This window comes from Leptonotus elevatus, chromosome 2, assembly GCF_054856555.1.
Source record: "Leptonotus elevatus isolate MCC_2025b chromosome 2, RoL_Lele_1.0, whole genome shotgun sequence".
Taxonomy (NCBI): domain Eukaryota; kingdom Metazoa; phylum Chordata; class Actinopteri; order Syngnathiformes; family Syngnathidae; genus Leptonotus; species Leptonotus elevatus.
The window spans coordinates 32,056,912-32,064,662 of NC_141240.1; the positions used below are offsets into that span (position 1 = coordinate 32,056,912).

General features: G+C 41.9%; 1 protein-coding gene and 1 long non-coding RNA gene across 4 annotated transcripts in view; one reads left to right on the top strand and one right to left on the bottom strand.

The window, feature by feature from the left end:
- zeb2b (zinc finger E-box binding homeobox 2b) overlaps positions 1-1,086 on the bottom strand; it is a 59,893-nt gene extending 58,807 nt beyond the window's left edge. For all 3 annotated transcript variants that reach the window (XM_086067795.1, XM_086067796.1, XM_086067794.1), the window contains exon 1: positions 711-1,086. The gene's annotated coding sequence lies outside the window, so the exon portion shown is untranslated. The remainder of the gene's footprint in view (positions 1-710) is intronic.
- Positions 243-7,458, top strand: LOC147179630 (uncharacterized). The gene is made up of 3 exons (XR_015094024.1): positions 243-624; positions 976-1,275; positions 4,022-7,458. It is a non-coding gene; the product is annotated as an uncharacterized LOC147179630 (long non-coding RNA).
- Positions 7,459-7,751: the final 293 nt, after the last annotated feature.

A 7,751-nucleotide genomic window follows, 5' to 3' on the forward strand; every position in this document is an offset into this window, starting at 1 on the left:
AAGTTCCTCTTTTTTTTTTGTTTTATTTATTTTTGCTTGTTATTTTTAGGTAGCATATAACGGTGCTTCAAACTCGACGATGAGAGGGAAAAGCAAATTCATAAATCATATTTTAGGCCGATTTTAAACTGAGCTCCGCGGGCGTGCACACGCCACAATCCTCAGTGAGGAAAAGTATAACGGAACTTTGAGCAAATTGCTGCATTGTTACACCGCACGCATGCTTTCGGAAATAGCAGCTCAATTATAAACATGCAACTGAAAATGTTCGAATAAAAGCAATGGTTGCGTACGCGCTCAATGTGTGAATTGCGCACAAAGAAAAGCTCAAAGATTGTTGTGGGACCAGCTGATCAAATATGTGCGAATAAGTTTAAAACGACAAGAGGTGGTGTCAGTTGTTTTGCAGCATGGTGCGAGTGGGCACAAAGTGGACCGACCGGGCAGACCCGCGTCGTCTGGTCCTTTCCGAGCATTTAGCAGGGATGCGCTGAGCAAAACGCCGGGCAAAGAGCGCCTGGTGCGGGCGATGAGGAGAGTCCACTACTCGCCTCTGCGCATGCATGGATTTTTTTCTTTTCTTTTTTTTTTCTTCCCTGCGAAACAACTCATCCACCTGCGCAGGTAAGTTCCAAGTGAGGCGCGAGCGCGTTGAAGTGGGGAATATCAGTTTGGAGTGAGAATGAAAGAAAAAAGTGCGTGGAACGTACCTGCTTGCTGTGAGGGGAACAAACAGTGGTGTTGGTCCGATGACACCAGAGCGCGGCGGTGAGCGGATTCCGGTCCAGCGGTGATAATAAAGCCTTAGAAATAAAGCCTGCTAGTGGTTGGGAGGAGGGAGGGAGCGCGCGTCCTGCTCGGGCAGGTTTACAACTGATGTCTTACACCCACTCCAGGAAACAAACCTGGGTCGGGACTGACGTGTTCCGCCTCTTCTAATGACATTTTTTTCTTTCCACCTCCTTTTCTTTGCAGTGCACACGGAGGAGAAGCCCCCTGAAACGCACGCCACCTATCTTCACGGGAGGGGATAATTGAGGGGAGCCAAACGTGAGCATCTTCTGGCTTCAACTTATTTTTTTTTTATTTCCTCTATCCCACCGCCCCCCACCCCGACACGCTCTTGTTGCCCCCTCCTGCTCCTCTCGCTTTCTCCATCCTTCTCTTTTGCACTGTGAAACCAACTATGTCCACGCGGAGTTTGTGTGTGTGTATGTGTGTGAGCGAGTGTGAGCGGGGAGAAACTTGAAGTGCATCCACGCCGGCCGCAATCACGTAAGGATTCTTATTTCCAAAATGTTATTTACATTTGGTGTTTTTGGCAGAAATGTGCATGTTCTGAGTCCGCTTCATTGACCTCAAATTTTTGGATGGTCGCCAAAATCGGCAGTTAGGCTATTCAATGTATAACATGTATTTTTTTTCTTTCTGTAAAATGGAATATAGTAGCAATTAATACGCCTATTTATTGAATCGGTGCACCAACATATGCGCGGTCTGTTTGTGATAATTATTGAGGAAAACTAAAACAGTTTTGCACTCTCAATTTTTTCAAAAAACGTTTATCCCCCGTCATGATACCAATCGGCTAAAACAAATAATACAATTTTAATGTCAATATTTGAGGTATTCGTGCGTTACAATTGTCACTTGTAATTTTATTATTTGTATATGTGCAGAACATCCTCGCACTGCATGTAATTTATATTTAAATGTAACACGAGGGGAATAATTTGCATTTTACTGATTTGCACCTTTTTTTTTTTAGAGCTAGATAATAAACAATAAAATTTAGCAAAAATATAAATTTATGACTCGGCACTAAAATCACGAACTATATTCCAACAGTGACACATACAACTGCTATTTTAGAAGAGCTCTGTGGCACTAAAAGATGAGGGAAAAAAAGAGAGTGGAGAAAAGCATAAAGTGACATAAAGAGACGTAAAGTGTCCGCGGAGCTGCACGAGTCCCTGCACGAATATTATGCGAATATCATCGACATTTTCCAGGTTTATTAGAGTGATTCTCGCTTCTGGAGGCCACTTAAGAGGATGAACCCCACATTTATTAAAGAAGTCAACCATCTCATACGCTCATATTGCGCTCTCTCTCTCTCTCTCTCTCTCTCTCTCTCTCTCTCTCGCTCGCTCGCTCGCTCACCACGCGCGCACACACACACTTCGATGACAGAGGGAGGGTGGGAGGGAGGGCGCAAGCCCCGCCCGTGCAGCGAGTTGATTGGCTATGCAAATAAAGGGTTATTTTGTGTCCCTTCCTCTTGCAGGTCGCTACTGGATGGCTAATTAAATCATCAATCAGTCCCCCTCCTCATTTTTACATCAACGAAAACTCAGATGCATGATTAGGCCTACTGTAACACAGAAAAAAATAGGCTATGTATAATTCAGCTTCAGTCTTAAAATAGGCATTATTTATTATTATTATTGTTATTATTATTATTATTATTAGGCCTAGGCCTATAACCAACGGGTTGACGTTTTACCAGGTGAACTTATAAATTTGATTTTATTTGAGCCAACTTTTCTTGTAAGAAGGAAGTGACGTGCGGCCGCTTTGCTTCGCGTCTTTCCCGGGAAGTGAATGAGGTCCTGCGTGGATTATTGCCACGCGTAATTTGCAGTTGGGGTATTTGCATGTAAACGAAGCGGCGCAGTTGTCGCGCTTTTTCACGTGCGCGCACGCACGCGCACTTGAACACGACACGGCTCCAGATCCATTCATCCACGCCGGCCTGAAGTGGCACCTCTCGCTTTTCTCCACGCACGCAGGCTCTTGTGCGTGGGGCCGCATATTCAGCGTGTAAACGGATTAAGTGTGTGTGTGACCTTTAGGGGTGGCTGTGTTTAATGCATATATGTTGTTAATTGAGAGGGGCGTTACTGTCTTAATATTTATTCTGCATGTAAATTTGATAATAAAATTGTGATTACAAGATTAATTATTGGTCTGTTTGTTTAATACAACGTTGCAGCAAAGAAATCTGATGGGGTTTATTTTATCAAATTGAGTCAATATGTGCTCTGTTCGCTGGGATTTTTTTTTTTTTTATGCGCCTGGAGGCAGAGAACCACGAATATAATCCTAATTTTGGTGTGTCAGACGCAGCCACACACTTGTAGGTCCAGAGAAGGTGTTGATCAAATTGAACTTGCAGCACAACATGACGGCAACTCATGAATTTCAAGAAGGTCATAGGTCAAAAATGCTCAGAATAAAATGTGAATTGATGCTTTGATGCAGATTTTTTTCCCCTTCTTGTTAAAGCTGCGCTCAACTGAACGAAATGTACAAATATGAGCGCGTGATGCCGGATGATTCTCTTATGAATACATTCATGCAAGGGCTTGTGTTGCTGAATGTACGGCGGCTGCACACCAAATGAAGACGCTGCAATAGCCACAGCCCCAAGACAGGGCTCAGCCACCACACAGCTACCATTATGGGCCCAAATTAGATATGTGGGAGTCGCATAAGAATCACAGAAATTTTGTAACATGAAAGTGCACAATGGGGATTTTATAACTGAATATCTCATTATTGTGGAGGGTGGTGGTCAAAAGATTAAATTAGGATATCATGAGGCTCTTGAGCTATAGAGTAGTGATTCCCAACCAGTATGCCGTAATAGATCAATGAAACTATCCAATTTCACTTTAGTTGTTTGAAAAAAATATTTATTTATTACAAACAATGTATCTTTGTTTATCTGCATCATGCGTCAGGTTAACTCTGAAAATGTTAAGATTACACATCAGGTGTTTAAATAAATTACCCAAAAATGTAACCCTCAAATTTTAACACTCCACATTTTATGTTGTGTAGTTTTACTCAAAAGGACAGTGAGAGTTTGACCATGCGCGTGCTGATTTCCCTCTCAGGCCGCATCTCTTTTTTGATGACAAGAGTGGCCGGAGTGACGAGCATTTGAATGCACCACAGCAAGGCCCCAGCATCCCACATTTCATCTCCCTCCTGTGCTTGTTTGCATCTCTTCCAGTTTTGCGACATCAAACTGAGTATCGCTCGTCTGACTTGGGCTCTGATAGACGCCAACGCCACGCCACAGAGATTGACGGACAATTAAAGAGCGGGAGGCGACGGCCGGGTGCGTGTGATGTGTAAGGGCTCCTCCAACATGTAAAACGAAGAGTTTACATTTGTTTCTGATCTCTCTCGCTCGGACAAGAAGGAGAACAAGCTAGCAGAGGCACAAACAAATGTTTGCACTGAGAGCTATTGATTTTGCATCTTCTCATCTATCCACTTACACACACTGTGCTGCCACTTGCAAACACTCACACAGTTACAAACAGCTGCATGTGAAATGAAGCTGCTAATGTTGGATTGAGTAAATAAAGAATTGAAGACAATTGTGCACTGTGCAGAACTTTAATGAGAACTTCACTTCGCTTTGTTAGGGACACCTTTCTGCTCATTACGACATAAGCAGTCGTGTGCACTGAATGTCACAAAGAATCAATTTGATTTTTTTCGAGCTTGACAAATAAAAGGCTTCTGATCTGGGGTGTGATGGATCCCGCAAGGAAACTTTTTACTTGCTGAGAAGAAAAAAAAAGCACAACTTTATCGCTTGCCCCAATGAATAATTGACAGTGTCTCCACTGAATAATTAATCAAACATTTGAATAATTGTTGTATCTCTCATCTCAACATTCATTTGCATATTGCCATGCTCTTAATACGAGTGCACATCCTCTCAGGACACAAAGACACCATGAAAAGAACAAATGTACATTTGCAGGAACCTTGTCCCACATTTCTACTCAACGGCCGCAAAAAGATGCTTAGCGAGGACAAGAAAAAGATCAGGTCGATGTTTCAGAGTGAGACGTGTTGCATTGTATATATTTCACAGAATTAATCTTAATATCCCTCGAGGGAACAACTTGGTCGAAGACATTTGAAAAACTAGAATTGCACTCAGTGTATCACAGACCTCAACCAAGGCTGAACAATTCTAATTTGGATCAGGTCTATTGCAGAAGAAGGAATGTGCATCAAGGCATAAAGAGAACATGCATTAAAAATTTAAATACCGCAATGATGAAAAAAAAACAGACAATAATCCAAATGTGAGAATAATAACAACAGCCACAGAAAGAAAACTGCAATAAACCACTATATACATATACTGTATACTGTTCATTCATACTGTATAATGTGCAATGGAAGTGAAGTAAGTTTTAATTGTGTTAAGAATATATTTTTCCAGTCTACATTGTCAGATACCCAACTCATAAATGTTGTCATTTATTAATCCCTAACAAAACAAACAACAACGAATACAAAAGGCAACATGCACTTATATTCCGACCTGAATTTTTTTTTTGTCTCAATCATCAGGAAAGAAAAAAAGTGGGAGAAATAAACACACACGTAGCAGCAGTAAAAAAACAGAGGAGTAAAAATCAGATTGGAGTTAGATGATGACTCCACCACCAATAGAGGCATGCATACGTTCCAAGGCTCAAAATAAACTGTTTCACATCACACTTTTCAGGCAAAATTAGCATTTTGCACCTCTTCAAAACACATTGAAGAGCAAAACAGAGAATCAAATATTTTTATGATTTTCCGATCCACTGAGACTCACGGAGGCTCACATCACCTATCGCGGGTGTTGAGAGAATCTCAGTTTCAGCTGACTAAAAACATTGGTGAGTCGCTCTTGAGTCAGTAATCACGGTCTTGAATAAACCGTGCTTCTGAAAAGCATCTTTCTCATGAAGGAATGATGACAAAGAGGAAGAAGCTAAGCTAAACTAAGATTGACACGGCTAGCGCGTTTAACCCCAAATGATGGAGTAGACTTTTCACAGACAGCCACGCTAAAGCTTTAGAGCAATTTTAAAGAATATCATACTCGCTTAACAGAATTGGAACCGGAAAAGAAATAACTTCTGTTAGGGTGTATGTCAGCCAGGAGCGGCCAATAAGGTCTATTAATATTAATATAAAACATTTATAATATCAGTAATGTTACTTGTTTGTTTTTACAATAAGAGTCCCGAGTTTTGATTTTGACTTATAAGGTTTGCACAATAAATGTTCTCAAAATCGCAATACCTACAGCATAGCTTAGCTTCTTCTCCTTCTTAAATTTTTTTTTTTAAATTTAATTTACAAAAAAGTACTGTTTGGTGCAATGCGAATTTAAGAAATACATACTGTTGACTCTATCAAACAAGAAAACCAATTGTTCATTCATTATATTGTCATATTTGTATTGTTTAATACAAACTTTTGCTTCAGGTCCCTGGGATGGAGCTGCAAAAATATTGCTCCACAAACTAAGTCAATAATTCGCAAAAACGCTCTGTAGTGTGTCTTGCTTGTGCACTACATTCACTGATGTGTGACGTGTTCACTGCATGCCGAGCCAAGATATCCTATTGGCCCTTGAATGCTCTGAACCAATGGCAGAGCAGCTTTTTCATGTTGACAAAAACAAACAAACTAGGTATCGGTACGGTATTGGCATTGGCCGATACTGCAAAACTAGGTATCGGAATCGGTATCGGAGGCCCAAAAACAGTATCGGAACAACACTCATTTATATATTATAACATATTGTATATGATTATTTGAATGACTAACTATTGGCAGGTTGCATCATAAAGATGAGCATTTCGATTTCATTCTTTTGTTTTAGTGCAGCAAACAAGTGTGCGTACGTGTGTGTGTACACGGACCGCTGCTTGCATACTATGAACAAACAAGCTGCAAACAAACGTCTATTCATGAACTCTGCAGAAAAGTCAACTTTCAACTTGTGACCTCTCTGACAAGCCTCGGGAGTCTCGCACATGTTATATTCATTTTTTTTTTTTAAATATATTTTTCAGCAGTGCTTCACTCGCCTCATCCGTCCGCCGCTAAAGTTTACCGACTTGGGGGGAACGTCACGGTCGGCTGGATGCCCGTTTGTTATCTTGACACTCAAAGGATTTGGAGGGATGTTGATAGAAGTGGGTTGACCACTTCCTGCCGAGCGAAGCTATTGCACCGAGCTTTCAGAACAGAGGAGAAGAGGATGTACGGTGTGCTCGTGGCCGAGGTGCGTCCGGGATGCCTCTTTTGATGGCGGCCTTGTTGTCACAGGCTGCGCTGACTGGAGAGATTGTTGGGCACAATTGACTGTGACAATTAGGGTGCCATCAGCGTCCTGAGTGGCGCTCTTAAAGCTAATTTACATGTCACTTTGTTCTATAAAGAGAAAAATATCCCGTTCACTCCGGCTGTCTCCAATCCATCCCAGATCGCCTTGTAAACTGTCATTTGTACACCGCTCAGGGGAACCTGGCGGACGAGAGGCGGCTGCCATTTCCATGTGAAAAGAGGCAATCACCAGGGCACTGCTGAGCCTATTGTTGGCGGCAAAGGTGGGAGGGGGGGGGGGGGCGAGTGGGTGACGGCAATTTACAGGCAGAGAAGTTAACCTTCTGGCGAGGTGCGTTTCACACCCATTAGGCACGTATGTCTGTCTGGTGTTTGCCGATTTTCTGCTCTTTTGTCAAACACCTTATTAAGCCCCTTAAGTTCGGTTCGGTACAAATTGTGCGCGTATTGTCAAAATCTGTGAAGAGAAATAATAAGGTGCCAATGTTTTGAACCACTTCATAGAGGTACCAACCGCAGTCGCGGAGACATCACAGCGAAGAACAAGAATGGGAAGAAAACTCAAAACCAAACAATTAGAGAATGGC